Consider the following 15,567-nt stretch of genomic DNA (forward strand, 5'->3'; position numbering starts at 1 on the left):
CGAACCCTCGGCAGGAGCGCCGCCACGCTCCCAAGCGGTGCGCAGTAGCAGTGCGCCACCGGGCCGGCCCCGAAAAACTTTTATTTTTTAAAGATCTTAGATAGTTATGACTCATGACCAGGTTCAAATTTTCTCATCTGATTGATAAAATATAACAGAGGAGGCACCTGGCACAGTCATTACCACCTGTTTACTTTAAAAGTAACTCCCATGCTTGGGTGGTGCATATGTATCAGATACCATGTCATTAGTACTGCTGTTACTCTCACTTTACAGATGGGGAAACTGAGGCTCAGATTTGAGCCCAGCCTGTCTGATTGCAGTTCTTCCATTATTAATCATTGAATTCTTCTAGCTGCATTTATGTGGTTCTACTCCACTACTTTCCTTTAAAAAATTTTAATTTCCTTCTAGTTTTGACCCCCCACAATGAAAGCTATAGAAGGTTATTCAACTGTCTAATGACTTTCCATAAATCGGCCAGCACTTATTCATTAGGAAAGTTTAGAATTTCGCTTACCACTCAAATCAGCAGATCCTCAGTGGTTGAAGAGAGCAATGTTCATTTGTCCCTTGCAGCTCCTGGATGGTCAATTCCCCAGAGTCCTTTTGACCAGCCAAGTGCCCCAGGGGCTTTCTTCCCTCCAACACTGGGTAGCACAGAACAGAACACCTGTCCTTGAAACCACTGTGGCTGGTGGTATTTTAAAAAATGTGTCTGTAAAGTAGCCTTTTTATTTCTAAGTCTAAGCTAATTTTCATTAGTATTCAAGTGTTATGGTGAAGCTATAGATGTGTAAATATACACATATGTATTTATAATCATGCACAAAGGGGTCAGAAAGGATTCACTCCAAAGTAGAAACATTGGTCCCTCTTGGAAAAGGGAGTGGGAATAGGGGAGTTTGCATTTTTATGAGACATATTTCTATATAGTTTTCATTTTTTTTCCAATGGACAATTGCTTGTTTAATTAAAGAAATTAAACACTAGGAAATATTTTCTTATGAAGAAATAGATATGGTCTTGGATGAAATCCCACAGCCTCTCTGGGTTCTGGTTTTCTCGTTTACAAAAATGAGAAATTAAATGATCTCTAAGGGCTGTACCAAAGCACTAATAGTCTTCACGTTTTTCTATTCTGTTTTATAAAGCACAGCTTGTGTTGAACGGCAGATCACCAACAAGTGTAGGGGACTGCTGTAATTTGCTTTTTTAAGAGTAAATAAAGTTATGGACTCAATTTCTTCTGCTCCCAGAAATTATGCAGCATTGCATCTGGCTCATTCATTTCACAGATACTTATTGAGCACATGCTGTGGGCCAGAGATGATTCCAGGTGCAGAGGGCAGAGTAGTGAGCAAGAGAGAAAAGGTCTCTGCACTTGTCAGAAAATAAACACAAGGATTAAAATAATCACAGTCATTACAGAATATAATGACTGGTATGAAGGGATGGAAGGAGTTTGGAGAGAGGGTGCTCAGAGAAGCCTTTCTGAGGGGGAGACATCTGAGCCAGACACCTGAGGGATGCTAATGAGCAGTTATGCGAATAGCTGCAGGAAGGGGATTCCAAGAGCAGGGGCAGGTGCAAAGGCCCAGAGGAGGGAAAGGCTTTGTGCATGGGAGGAAAAGAAGAGGGGCTGGTGGGGCTGGAACACAGACAGTGATGGGGAAAGTGAGATGAGTGAGGCTGGAGGGTAGGCAGGGTCAGGTCCTGCAGACTAACCATCCTGCAAGTGTGAAACTTAGATTTTTCTCTAAGAGCAATGGATGTCAATGAACGATAGTTTAGCAGGAGAGTGATGTGCTCTGATGGGGAGATGTGGAAGGACTCCAGATATATTGTGAAGTAGAACTGACATGTCAGCAATGAAGTATAAAGAGACTGGGACAAAAAAGGGAGGAATAAACAGTGTCCTAGAACTAAGCAGCCACCTGACCAGAGCTCTGCCCGGGAGCCACAGTCAAGGGTGGGGGCTCAGATCAAAATGTTAATTTCACTAAAGCACAGAGTTCCTACTCTATGCTTAGAGTTGAGGAGAGGGGAGGTGTGACATATGGCCCTGAACTCGAGGAGCTTAGGAGCATTTTCTGGCTACTGAAATACACACAAAAGAGGCAGCAGTGTCATTTTAAAAAAATGCCTGTAAATTCTTTGACACTCCTTCCAGTGAGATGTGCCGTCGGTGTCCCTCTCCTTGAGTCTAGGTGAGCTTGTGACTACTTTGATCAATGGAGTATGGTGGAAGTGACATCATGTGCCAAGCGATGCCATCCATCCAGGGGTGGGTCATAAAAAGTAGGCCTCGCTCATGGGAACACTCATGCATGGAGCCTGAGCCTCATGACTATCTAGAGTCACCATGCCATGAGGAAGCCCAAGCCACGTGAAGAGGTCACACGTAGGCTTTCTAAGTGGCAGACCTAGTCTTCGGGTCATCCCAATGCAGGTACCAGACAGGAAGTTAAAGGAACCTCCAGATGATTCCAGCCTCCTGGCTGTGAGTCATGCTTCCCAACCTTTGAGTCTTCCCACTTGAGCACCAGATATCATGGAGCAGAGAAGTGCTGTCCCTCCTGTGCCCTGGCCATGTCTGGACCCACAGGATCTGGTTGTCTTAAGTCACTAAGTTTTGGTGCAGTTTGTTTTGCAGCAATAAAAATGAGAGCAGCCGTCTAGGCTGGTAAATCCCTTGGCAGAAATATTTAGGAGGTCTGGATTTTAGTCCTGGACTTACCACAAAATCACTCATTTTACGTTTTGATTCTAAGCAGAAATATTTATACCATTTGGGGGCTTGGTGCTAAATGCCCTTGATGCCAGTCTGAATGGCCCAGAAGGAAAGGAAACAGATTTAGTACCCTGAACCCCTATGGCTGTGTAAGTGGTGGCCTCTGTAGGCGGTGCTCTGTGCACGCAGACGCAGCCTATGCAGTCAGCTCAAACTGCCCCAACTGTTACAGGGTGGCAGAGTGGTTGCCTTCCTTTCTTCTTCTAATCCCCACTCAAGGATCTAGGGCCTTGGAAACAAATATCAGGAAAGTCTGTAGGAGTTCTAGACTTTCTGTCACCAATGTGGTCTGTGACATTGGACAAGTCCTATTCCTTCTTTAGGACTTAGTCCCTTATTTGTGAAATAAGGATTGGACAAAACAAGACATAAGTAGTTTTTGTTTATTGGTTTTTGCATGAGAGACAGTTGAGAAAAAATAAAACTATGAAAGGTTTAGGAAACATTTCTTTTTCTTTCTCTGATTCAAAATAAAATGGCTTTTTGAGAATCAGAAGCCACACTGAGCTAATTAACTCCTTCTCCTTTGGCATCCTAACTAACATTTATTATATATGAAGTCTTGAGTGTGCCAGGCATTGTGCTAAGTGCTTTATATGCTTGGGGTCACTTAGTCAACCCTTTGTGGAAGGCATTGTCATCCCCATTTCACAGATGAGAGGGCAGAGGCTCAGAAAGGTTAACTGTGCAGTGCATCCAACTGCCAGGAATTGAACAAAAGACTCCATGTTCCCCACTCTTAGCTACCATGCTGTCCTGCTTTCAGCTCATCCTCAAACATGAAGACTTCTTTGAGCACTTGTGTTCTGTGATGTTCGAGATTTTGTGGACCACTCCTCCCCAGGCTTGACTTCATCAGTGGCCTTGGAAAAGAGCTGGTGACTCAGTAGAGGGGAGCTTGGTCTCCATACTTTTACTGGCCACCGATTCCCACTCTCTCAAAACATCCAGGCCAAGTGCAGATGTGGGGCTTGCTCAGCTCTTTGTGTCCTGGCTGAGCACCAGCCACTGAGGATGACAATGACAGTGGCATCCACAACCACAACTACCTGCTTCTCTCCTGCCCCATGACCTCCACTTCTTATTAGAGGACATAACCTTTCCTCAAAGTCTGCAACTCCTAATGAATGAACAGAACAGAATAGAGAACAGACCATGGCCTCTGACATTGGGTAACATCTGAAACCCTCTAGCCTCATTGTTAGAGGGTCAGGCTCTGGATCCCACAGATTTGGACCCAAATTTTTACTCTGCCCTTTATAATTTTATACCTTTGGCAAGTTACTTATTTTCTCTTGGCCTCCATTTCCTCATTTATAATATGAGGATAATTAGCGTCTCTTCACAGCACAGGGTTCTTGTGAGGACCAATTGGCACAGTGATGCAAGACGCTTAGCACTGTGCTCACTAAATATAAGCTGCTGTCTTTCTTCTCATCCCAAAGATGAGAGAGTTGGTGATATTGAGATGACTGGAGGCTACACTTTTGGGGTCAAGTGACAAGCTGGGGCATTGCTAGAGTGCAGAGGAGGAACCCAAGCTATGGAAATTATAGTAACAATAATGCTGCCACACAACTAGTGTAGCACATCGCAGTTTACAAATGCTGCTCTGTGTACAAACACACCCCCACACACGCATATGCGCTCATGTAGCCTTAGTTGGTCCTTGACATGACCCTGGGTAATAAGGAAACCATAGCACATAATATATTATTGAAGACCATGGAGATTTTTTCTTGAGATGTACAGGATAGGAGAAGGTGAGAATTACCTTCAGATTTCTGGGAAGGTGGGGGAGACTTGGGAGGGCAAACCAAGAACTATTGGCTGGGGCCAGGTCTCTGGTTTATACACTGCATTTTAAAAATCAGAGCAGGTGTAGTGTGGACCCAGCTGCCTGAAGGAGGTCGTGAGTCTCCATGTTCCTGGAAGAATGCAAACCAGAGGCATGTGTTACGTAGAGACAATTTGGCTCAGCCCTCATGCTATCCAGGACTCTGAAATTGGACACGATTAACTCAATAGGTGAAAAATGATAATCCTAAGAGTCCTGGACACCTGAGATCTCTCTTCCCCTTTCCCTCCCTGGCACAGCATGGCTGCACCTTCATAATAAGATTAGAACAGCAGGACCTGTCAGTGATCATCTGACTTGAATCCACATATGCTTTTTTGCCACTGTTGGTCCTGCAGGGACAAATTGGGAGAGGGCTGGGTGGAGATGGCTTGTTATGCTGACGTCAGAGAGGCGGGGCAGTGGGAAGTGTGGGCTCTGGCAGAATGCAGCCAGTGGGAAAGGAGCAAGCGGTAGGATGGATGAGGAAAGAGCAAATGGAATCGCATCTGCAGGTGGGCTGATCGCACTCTGTGGGGGAGGGAAATAAGTTGAAAGGAAATGGAGCTGCTGACACCTGTCTCAGGGCCCAGAAGGAAGAGCTTCTACAAATATAACCATTTAATGACTGTTTTCTATGGCAAGGAGACAGGAGGAACTACATGTAGAGGATTTGAAAGAACAATCCTTCTGAGATGTTGAATAGAGTCATCCATTATTATTATTTTATTATTATTATTATTTTTGCCAGCTGGCTCGTACAGGGATTGAACCCTGGACTTTGGTGTTTTCAGCACCATGCTCTAACCAACTGAACTAACTGGCCAGCCTGAATCATCCATTATTAATTCATTAATTTACTGAGTACTGAATATGTGCCAGGCTTGGTAAGATAGTGGAGTGGGAAGATTTCTGGGGCTGCAGTTAAAAGTTCTGGGTTGGCCTTGGGTAAACAATTAAATCCCTCTGAGCCTTTGTCTTCTAGTCTGAAAATGGGCCTATTAGAGCCTTACCTGTGCCCTCATAAAGTTATTATGAGGCTAGAGGGAGACCCCATGTGTGGAAAACATTTTGCAAACTGACCCTGCAGCAAACTTCTCTTTAGTGGGCATGGGAGAAAAGAGAGGATGGTAAGTAACTGTACCCTATGCTTGTCCCACCATTGTATCTTGGAAGTAGAGAACCTATTTTGATTTCACAGATGGGACTTTGATACTTTGGACTTTTGAGTTGAAATGAGTTAAGACTTTGGGGATAAAATGAATGAATTTTTATGTGAAAAGCACATGAGTTTTGAGGGGCCTGGGAGGGAATGCCTTGCATTGAACTTCCCCTCAAAACTTGACCCCCATTGTGACAGTGTTAAGAAGGTGGGAAATGCTATTGTGGTAGTTGAAAGGTGGGGCCTTGAAAGAGGTGATTGGATTGTGAGGACTGTACCCTTCTGAATGGATTAATCCATTCTTGCAATAGTGGGCATGGTTCTGATGGCTTTAAAAAGAGAGTGCATGAGGGGCTATTTCTCTCTCTGCTTCCACCATCTTGCAATATGATACCCTGTGTCACTGAAGCCACCACCAAGGAAGACCCTCACCAGATGTGTTCCCCAGACTTTGGACTTCCCAGCCTCTGAATCTGTAAGCAATACATTTTGTTTTCTTACAAATTACTCAGTTCCAGGTATTTTGTTAAAGCCACACTAATACAGTAGCCGATTTTCATTGTAAATCCACATTTCCAAAAAATGGATGAGGAGCTAGTTTACAAGACCACTATTTTGGATTCTTAATGAAAATTCAGCATTTATCTTTCTGCCAGACTGGGATAAAGGGATATCTGGAGTCAGGTAACTCTGAAATCCAAACCTGGCTCTCCCAACTGGCTGTTCTGTGACGCTGGGCAAGTTAACCTCTCTGAGCATCACAAGTGAAACAGTAATAATGCCTATCTCTCAGACCACTGTTATTAACATTAAAAGAGAGATCATATCTAATGCCATCAGGCACAGGGCCTGGCTTACAGAAATTCACCTGCCCCTGACTGAGACCTTATGGTGCCTGAGTAGCCAAATAACCTGGCACTCTTCTCATTAATATTCTTTAAGTATTTTTCGCCATCATACAGAGGACAGAGTAGATGCAATTATGGGAAATGGCAGCACCATCTCTGTTTGCAAATCCCACAGAGGAATGCAAAGGGCTGTTGGATAATTCCTTAAAAGGCATTCATTGCAACCATCTAGGGGGCTCTCTTGAGGCATTGCAGTGAACAGAATTTTCCCTACTTCCTTACATTTTTAGTGATTGCAACAAAAACATCCATCCTGTCATATTGCCCCTTAGTTTGTCTCTGCCTGCAAACAATGTTAGTTTCCTTCTTTTTCACTCTTTTGTTTTCAGGACCAGCTCTTGGCCCATTACACCCTCCAGTTAGCTGGTGCATGCTTTTACTGTTTTTCTCCACATGAGGGATATCAATCACATCCCCAGCAACTGTCTGGCATTCTCATTTGATAGATCACAGAGATCATAAGTCAGGATGTTCATATTCCAGTCCCAGCTCCCCCACTTTTGCTTATGTGACTTTGGGAAAGTCTCTTGATTTTCCTAAGCCTCAGGTTTGAATTTGTAAAATGGGAATGATACTCTATCCATCATTCAGAACATTGCTATGGACAAAGACAGGCAATAGTTATGAAAAAGGCTTGTGGCTGCAGAATTCTATGGCAATGTGAAAGATTAATATTCCAAAGCAACCATCACTCTAAGCAAAAGAATCAAATATAGTGAATGGAATTTTGTGTATGAGCCAGTATGGGGTATAGATTTTTCAGGGACTTCTAAAAGCACTAAACTGTAGCTTGCCCTTGCTGGCCTGCGTATTAGTATGATTTGCCTCTATCATTTTTCTCTTTATATACTCTCATTTATCTATGTAACTTCCTTCAAGTCCTCATGGAATTATGCATTAAGTGTGTTTCTTTCCATCTAAGGCAACACATTTAATGCAAAATTGATAGCCAATTTCAGGTGTCCAATCTCTGCTGCAGAACAGAAATAAACATGAACAATAAAATTTCCCCATCATTCCCTGAAATGACTCGAGAGAGAGAGAGAGAGAGAGAGAGAGGCAGAGAGAGAGAGAGAGAGAGAGAGAGAGAGAGTCTCTGCTAATACACTCTTTTCCAAGGGATGAGTAAAATAAAATTTTATAGACAGAAAGGAACATCTTTGAGGACTTATTTATTGCTTCCTTAACACCAAATCTTTTTCAGAGAGCTTTCAATTATTTATGAGTTAATACTCACAGCTCCCCCAGGAGACTCTCCCCTTACAGGAGGAAAAAAATGGAAACTGACAGGAAGAAGTCAGGATGGTGACTTCGGTGCCTCAAATGGATTTGGACAGAAAAAATTTAAATTTTGTCAGACCAGTTTGAAACCATTTGCTGGCCATAGAAACAACTGGTTAGAGCTCAAATACCAACTTGCTTTTTATTAATCTGTTATTATATGGTTTATAGCTGGTCACTGATTGATGAATCAGAATTCCTTTGGTTGTCAGAGATGGAAATCTAACTTAAAGTAGCTTAGGCAAAAGAGGCAATTGATTAGCTTATGTCACTGGGAAGTTTGGTTAAAGGCCAGCCTCTGGAACAACTCAAATGATGTCATCAAAAGCTCTTTCCCTTTATCATGCATTTTGGCTTGGGTGAACTGCCTTTAAAGACAGCCTTGGATACTTTTTGCCTGGACTCAAAAATAATACCTCCCTGTCATTCAAACTCTAGATTTTCCAAGAAAGGATTCTAACTGGCTTAGCTTAGGTCACACGATCATGTATAGCCCAATCATTGTGACCAGGGCAAAAGGGACTACAATTGCCTGGGACGGGAGTGTGAGCAGGGCAGGGTACCAAGATTGGCAGCACAACTAGGATCACATGATTGGAGGGTAGTAGGAGCAGCTCTCCAAAGGAAGAGATGCCAGGTTGCCAAAATCCACAGATATCTACTACCAGTATTGCATTGTTTTTTTTCCTAATGGTTTTCTAGTACCTGAGAAGTTAGTTTCTATGTCATTACTAAATGGTTTCTAAGCAGTTCATTAAGCTGATTACTTGATCAAAGTAAATTAACAGCTTATTTTTTTTCTTACTAAATGAGTTTGTGTGTGAAGACAAGACCTCTTTAGGTCAAAACACATTTTTTTTGAATGAAAAATCAAAATGATCTTTTTTTTTCTGATCACGTTTCAAGGCTAGATGGAGAAGAGGATAACAAACTATTTTATTTGTCTAAAATATCTATATAATTAAGAATTAAAAAAAATTACTTTTTCCTCTTGAAATTGTTTAGATAACTGCTTAATTTTCTACTTCAAACTCCACATACATCCAGTGTCAGGTTTCTCTGATGACTAACAATGCTGTGCAGTTTTCAGGACTACTTTGCAGGTGTGTACATTAAGGCAAAGGCTTTCTAGTTGTAAAATCATGACATCTTCTTTCACCATCCTCTAATTTTTCATTCTGAACTCTTTGCTTACCTCTCTGTGTACTCACCCTATCCTTCAAGTGCCTTTCTACCATTCCTATGAAAAGCGGTTATTAAGGGAATATTTATTCTATTTTATGAGATAAAATGTTACCCAATTACAAAATTGCAATAAAGCCAGTTGAGAGCTTTAAACTAAAATTAATAATAATAAAGATAAATAAAAGCTGTTACTGAGAAAATACATTGTAACAGACATTTAAAGACAGTTTGAATTTGCCAGATGTTTTTGCCTACCAAGAACATTTACAGAGAAACTTCTTATTAAATTTTGTGGAATAAAAGGTTTGGTTTTATAAGATATTTGGGAGATACAATATACTCAAGGAAATATTTTCATTGGGGGAAAAATTTGATCATAATCTTGAAGTCCCACCATCTAGACATTTGCCTATTCTATTTAGATTTGAGATTAGTTTTAGTTCCAGTTTTCAGATGCCTCTCTTCAAAACACCTTTCCTAGATCATGGCTCAGTTTATCCGGATACACTTAACTAACTCTACACGGCGAAGTAAAAGTCAGAATTGAGTTTTAGGATAGTTTGGAAAAAGACCTCTTTGCTACATGCAAAGTATCCTTGAGTTTGAGTCAGGAGCATTAGCTTCTAGATAGTTTAACCAGGAACTTGTGACCCTTGGCAAGTCACTTATTCTCTAGGGTGTCAAGTTCATTTATTTATGAAGTATGGTTGGTTAAAAAAACGATTGGATGATTTCTAAGGACCCTTCCGACTATTATGAACTTCTCTGGGTCTCATTCATTTATTTAAAACATTCATTTAGTGGAAATGCTACTATCTCTTCCCAAAGACACTGTAAACATGAAATCATACAGTGTATGGAAAATGCCCAGCGCAGTGCAGATGATCAACAAATGGCAGTGGTAATGCTTATAGCTATTAATTATTCTCCCACATAGTTCCCACAGCTTGGTGTTTATGAACCGGTCTGATGTGCGGTCTTATTTGTTGGTAGTAGCAGCCTTACTGTGGCGATAGTCCATACACATACGGGGGTGCTTCAAAAAGTTCATGGAAAGATTTGTATTATCTTTTCATTGTATTTTTCCGTGAACTTTTTTAAGTACCCTAGTATATGTGCAATGCTTACATACATTCAAGGATCCTCTGACATGTGGTACATGTAAGATATTATTGTCAACATTTTCCATGGGCCGAAAGGCCTACAGTTCTTCAGGAATCGAGGAGAATGTTGTACTGTAACAACGATGGTGAATATATCGCAAAGAAGCTGCCTTTACTCATCTTGTGCTCATGACTTGATTTATGAATCCATCACGGTTCTCTTTTATTGGGTATGGGCTCAGAATCCTTCTTATCACAATGCCTCTGGTGGTATAACACCCACGGGTGCCCTACAAGTGCCTGGCTCCTTGTCTGGTGACTTACTTGCATATTCAAGCAAGTGTCATCCACAGGTAGCAGGTCTTCACCCTTCTGGTAGTGTCTTTCTGGGAATTTTTACTGGAAACTGTCCTGTGGACAGATAGCTTCTTACGATCTATTACAGGAATTCCTGTGCTGTAGGAATTACACGAAATCTAGGTGGCTAAAGTCCTACTTCCACCTCTCCAAGCCTCAGTTTGCTCATGTGTAAAATTAGGATGGTAACTTGCTGCCACACAGGTTCAGCCTTGAATATTAAATGGGAGGACAGGTGTTAAGTGCCTGGCACATAACAGAAGCCTAATGTGTATCAGTTTCTTGCTAAACTTGATACCCCATACATGAATGAGTTTCTTCCTCAGCTCAAAAAACTTCAACAACCCCCTATTTCATGATAAATTAAGTACCAGCTCCCCATGCCCAGTTCAGCCTTCTCTCTCACTGCTCTTTTAGGCCAATGTGGTGCCAGCTACATTGGGTACTTGCTCCTTCCCAAAGAGGCCCTGCCTATTCCTGCCTTCATACTCCATCTAGTTCTGTTTCCCTCTCTTCTACCTCTGGCTGTGTAATGTCTCTAACACCCTCAAGGCAAAACACAAGTGCTGTCTCCTCCTTCCCTCATTTCCCCAGGCAGAAATGATCTCCACCTCCTTTAACAACACTAGCATTTATCTTCCTGGCTCATTTATCAAGTCATTCAACAAATATTGATTGAAGATTTATTATGTGCCCGGCATTGTGCTGGGGCAGACAATGTCCCTGGTTCTGCAAATGTATTGTAGATGGAGGAGATGAACAATAAGCAAGTGAACAAGATATTAGTAGGTGATGATGAGTAATGTGAGAGTGAGCGACTTCATAGCTAGTTTAGATAAGCGTGGAAAGGAAATGCCACTCTGGGGAGATGGCAATTTGAGTTAAGACATGGATGATGTGGGGCCAGCCTCACAAAGATCCAGGTGAAGAGGATTTCAAGTTGAGGAAACAGCAGGTGCAAGGGCCCTGAGATGGGACTGGGCTCGGCATGTTTGAGGAACAGGATGGAAACTGGAGTAGCTGGAAAATAGTGATCAAAGGGAGGGGTACGGATTGTCATGTGGTCAAAGTCCCTTTTTTAGAGACTAGAGACAAGATGATTATGGGCATGTGGAAGATGACCCAGGTGCTTTGCCTTTTTTTCCATCTGGCACTTATGACCTTTGAACTTGTGTTATATTTGATGGTGTTTATGTGTTTTAGTGGAGACAAGATGATTATGGGCATGTGGAAGATGACCCAGGTGCTTTGCCTTTTTCTCCATCTGGCACTTATGACCTTTGAACTTGTGTTATATTTGATGGTGTTTATGTGTTTTAGTTTTCTTTCCTATCAATTCTCCAAGAGAAGGACTATCACTTGTGTCTTATTCTCCACGACATCTACCTGTGGATATGGGTGCTCATTACCTATGTTTGTCCATAAAAATGGAGCTCATCCAGCTTCTTGGGGGAGGGCAGGGCTCACCTGTAGGCCTCCGACCTGGTCTGGCTGCAGAGTCCCCTGCCAAAAAGAGGGCCAGGAGAGTGGGCAGAGCAGAAACCACAGCCACAGGCAAAGTCCCCCGTTGGCTCCTGAGCAACATTGTTAGCTCTATCTGGTTGAACCCCTAGTCTTGGCTTGCCTGGACTGTCTAGTTTGTGCCATGGGCCAAACTCTTCTGAGCCCAGCTTACTTCCCTAAACTTTCCTTGCCTAAATTCATGTAACTGTTCATCTCCTCTGATGGCTCACCCAATTTAGGATCCTTGTCCCTGTCCTATTCAGCCTCGTCTTGCTGTCTTCCACGTCCCAACATGCTACTGGGATGCTATAATTATATAAGACAGGGTTTCTCACCCTCAGCACTATTGACATCTTGGGCCTACAATTCTTTGCTATGGGGCTGCCATGTACATTGTAGAATGTTTAACAGCATTCCTGGTCTCTATCCACTAAATGCCAGTAGCATTCTCTTTCCCAGTTGTGACAACCCAAAATGTCTCTGGATATTGCCAAATGTATCCCGGGGTCAAAACTGCCCCTGCTTGAGAATCACTGATATAAATAAGGCTACAACCAAGACAGATCTTAGATACTGCTAGATTTATCCTCTTTCCCTCATTCCATAAATGAGGATACTGAGGCCCAGAGTAGTAAAATGAGTCACCCAAGGTCACAAAGCAAATAGGTAGTTGTGCAGGCAATAGACTTTATATCTTTCAAGTCTCAGTCTGGTGCTTGCCTTAGCATCATGAAACCTCAAGAGGTGGTCAGGTAAAGTGGAAATGTAGTAATTTTGGAGAGAGACAAACTTGGATTAGAATCTAGACCAAGTCATTGGTTGGCTGCATGACCTTTGGTTCTGAGCTTCCATTTCCTCTCACAAAGGTGATAAATCCCCACATCACAGGATTATTTTGAGGACTAAATAAGATTATTTGAAACCCTAGCATCCTACCTGGTATGTAGTTAGCACTGAGCAAATGCCTGGTTCCCATTCCTTGGTGTGCTACCAAGATGGCAAGCATAGTACCGAGGAGGAGGAGTTAAAGCTATCAACAATAGGACTCAGGGAGCCCATGGAAGATGAGGCTGATGGGCAGTGACTTCCAAGGGACTATGTTAAAAATGCAGGCAGTAGGATATGGTGTCTATAATGGAAACAACCAAGTAGTTTTCCATTTTGGAAAATCACTGGCTGTGCTGAAGGTTGACTCATTTGACAAAGTTGTTTTACCCCTTCCTGAGGAGGTACCTCTATGTTGATTATCTTATCTCTAAAGTCCTATGTCTCTTCTTTTCCCCACGAGAATGTCATGTTATTAAAAACATGCCTATAGGATAAAGGAATATTTAAAGCTCAAGTTTGAGACTGTGTCTTTTCCTCCTCTCATATTAGGTGAATATAATGACATTTTCTCTCTTAGGACCATGGAGACCTTAGAGGTTTGGTGTCCTGGGCTGTCTTGGCCAGCCAAGGCTCTTACTCATTGGGACTCCTGGATAGAAAATCATGAGATATTGTACAGAAGCCTAATATTGGTCAGTTTTCAATCTTCGTCCCTGCCTTCTACAGAAAACCCTGTTCCCTTGCCCCACAGATGTTGTCATAACACAGGATGGGCCCAGAGCAAAAGGAAGGAGAAGGCACACTGAAAAGGTGGACTGCCATCAGGTAACCTGGATTCTGGTGTTGGTCTGGCTACTGACAAATACCCCTAATACAGTAATTTGTAATTTTCAAAGAAGTTTTCATGAGCACTTTCTGTGATCCCCAGGATGATCTGATTGTAGTGATTTTAACCCAGGCTGCACATTATAATCTCTGGGAGTTCAAAACACAATAACCCAAAGCAATAATAATAAGAAATAAAAAAAAACTATGCCTGTGCTTAATCCTAGACCAACTAAATCTGAAGATGTATCTTGGACACTGGTAATTTTTAAAAAACTTTCCTAGGTGACTTTTAATGTGCAGTTTGGGTCAAGAGAATCACTGCCTATTTTGAGACCAGATGTCCCATTTGTTTGATAAGTAAAATGAGGATTAGAGTAGTTCATTTTCTTGTCCAAGCTTGAAACACAGCTGGGATGAGAAACCATGTGTTGTAAAACCTAGTCCACGGGTCTTTCTGCTGTTTCTTCTCTACTCATGGTGTGACCTTGGGAAAGTAGCTTAAGAACCCCACTTTTCTTAACTGTAAAGTGGGATAGGAATAGACTCCACAGAAATTCTTTCTGAGAGAGCACATTAGCATTTGGTAAGAAACAAACTTGCCATCTTGTCTCTCACTTTAGATAAGCTGAGTTTTGATGTTATTTTAGTGAAAGATGGCCATGCTCACTTCTGCAGGGTCTTGCTGACCCTGTCTTAGTGCCTATCAGGGTGTTACTGATCAGATAGCCTGAAGAATAGGGGTATAAAAGATTCGAGAAAAAGCATTGGCTGACCTTGACTTCTTTACTCCCAACTCCCCTCTATTTGGCATACAGAGGACATCAAGTTAATAATCTTTTGAATTCTAGGAATCTGGGATGGAAGAAAAATCAGAGCATATGTATTTCAACTTTCATGCCTGCAGCATCTCCTTGACAGGGGCTTGTTCTAACTCCAAGGGTAACCTAATTCTACTATAGCATTACTGTGATCATTAGTTGAACCTAAATCTATAACCCAGAACTGATCCTGGACTTGCCCATACAGAAAAAGATAGCTCCATTTTCCCCATGACAGCCCTGAGGACCCTTTTCCAACTGGAATCAACTATTCTTCATGGGACCTGGTTTTTAGTCCCCTCTGAACCTTGCTGCTTCCTAGCCTAGATCTATTCTAAAGGTGCTAAAAGTGGGACTCTCTTTATACCCTCTCCCCTTTTTGCAACCCTGTCTGGATTAATGATCTCTCCATGCCCCAAGAGGGATAGACTGATTTTCCCCAAGGAGTAGCAAGTGTATCTTTAACCATTCTGTTTTCAGTTACTTTGGCATAACAAGTAGGTAAAGAACCGCTCACCTGGTATTTTTTTGGTCATCACTCATCATGACCTGGTTAACAGTAAGATGAGTAGTTAGGGCTTGGATTCAGGCAAACCTAGCTCAAATCTCAGCTCAGTCACTTACAGGATTCTGAGCAAGTTATGTAACTTCTGTCTCAGATTCCTCAGCTGTAGGCTCTATTTTGAGGGCTATTGTCATGATATAGAAGGTATGAGGTGGGCTAACAGTAAGTGATCAAGACATGGTAGCCTGTGCTCCTACAGCCATTATGATCTATTTGACAGCAAGGCATCAGAGATCAGTTTTTTCTGCGTGTCAGCTGGTGTTAGGCACTTCCTCACCCAGGGGCACCCTAGATGCTGCCAGGTGAGCACAGGTGGGTGTGAACAATGACTGGAGCCTGCTAGTTTCCCCCGCTTCTCTCAAACTTTTTCTACCATAGTAGACACTGTCTGAAATGCT

The sequence above is a fragment of the Galeopterus variegatus genome, unplaced genomic scaffold, assembly GCF_000696425.1.
Source record: "Galeopterus variegatus unplaced genomic scaffold, G_variegatus-3.0.2 Scaffold4313, whole genome shotgun sequence".
Lineage (NCBI taxonomy): Eukaryota > Metazoa > Chordata > Mammalia > Dermoptera > Cynocephalidae > Galeopterus > Galeopterus variegatus.